Source organism: Crocodylus porosus, unplaced genomic scaffold, assembly GCF_001723895.1.
Source record: "Crocodylus porosus isolate Cpor-Errol unplaced genomic scaffold, CroPor_comp1, whole genome shotgun sequence".
Classification (NCBI taxonomy): domain Eukaryota; kingdom Metazoa; phylum Chordata; order Crocodylia; family Crocodylidae; genus Crocodylus; species Crocodylus porosus.
The window spans coordinates 9680269-9681496 of record NW_017728926.1 but is presented as its reverse complement, the minus strand read 5'-3'; positions in this window follow the sequence as shown (position 1 = coordinate 9681496).

Sequence of the window (1228 nt, the reverse complement as noted above, 5' to 3'; positions counted from 1 at the left end):
GCTGGTGCTTCCAGTCTATCCCTTTTCCCCCTGGGCGCTTGTTTGCCTGCAGGGCAGCGGGCAGGCGGGTGAAGGGAGAGGTGGGGCAGCTCTGCTGTCAGGTTGGCCCTTTAGCAGGGTGGTTCGGGACACTGCCAGCGGTGGCAGGGGCTGCAGGTTCAAGTCCCTGGTTGGCTTGAGTCCCCTGGCTGCCATCTACTACGCAACCGTTTCCCCCTCCGGCGCTTGCCTTCTAGCTGGAACTCAGGGGTGATCGCGGTTGCAAGTCGGAGGGGACTTGAAGTTGTAGCTCAGTTGGAAAGGTCCTGAACCACCTGGCGGCTGGCTGGGGTTTTTTTGGCCTTCAAAACAGGAAATCCCCTGACGTTCAAAAAAAAGCCCCCTGCTGCTCCCCCAGACAGTCACCAGGGCCAGGCCCCAGCCCCCCACACCCCAGCAAAGCCCCCTTGCACACACAAGGGACCCACTGAGGAGCAAAGGGCCAGAGAGCTCCTGCCCAGCCAGGGCTTGAACCCACAACCTTTGCCACCTAGGGTAGCACCCTTACCACCAGAGTACCAGGGAAGGTGGGAGCTCCTGCTGCCGCGGGCCCCTTGAGGCGCAGCGCCCAGCCCCGCCATGGAAAGAGGATGGCATCTCCCTGCAAAATGGGGGAGGCCGGGACCTGAACCCAGGCCCTCAGCACCCGCACGGAGAGGCCCAGCACCGTGCACCACAGGGCCTGGCTGGCTCCGCCCCTCACTTCTGGGCCCCTTGGCTCGCTCTCTGCGTGCACGCGCTGGCCCCACGGCAAGGGCAGTCCTGCACGGCCGCGGCCTCACGGCCTGGTGGTCAAGGCCCCGCGCTGCCAGGCAGGGCCTGGGAGTTTGACCCTGTGCAGGGGCGGCAAGCCCCGGGCCCGGCTTTTCCTCTTGCTTTGCCCAGCCGCTGCGGGCCGAGGGCCATCGTATTTGCCGTGCCCGAGAGGACTTGTTCCAGCTGCCCGTGCGCCAGTCCAGAGCCGTCGGGCTGGAGGCTGGGACGTTTCTTTGCGGCCACGGCGCTGCCTGGAAGGAGCGATGCCGCGTGGCTTGTCCCCCGTGGGCTGTGGGCACCGGTCGTGTCCGGCTGCTCGGCAGGGCCCGCTGCGGGGCCCCAGCTCCCGCACGACCCCAGCCCGGGGCGCGGAGGCCTCCAGCCACAAGGGAACAGGGACCCCCAGGCCGCGCTGTGCGGCCCGGCCCCGGCC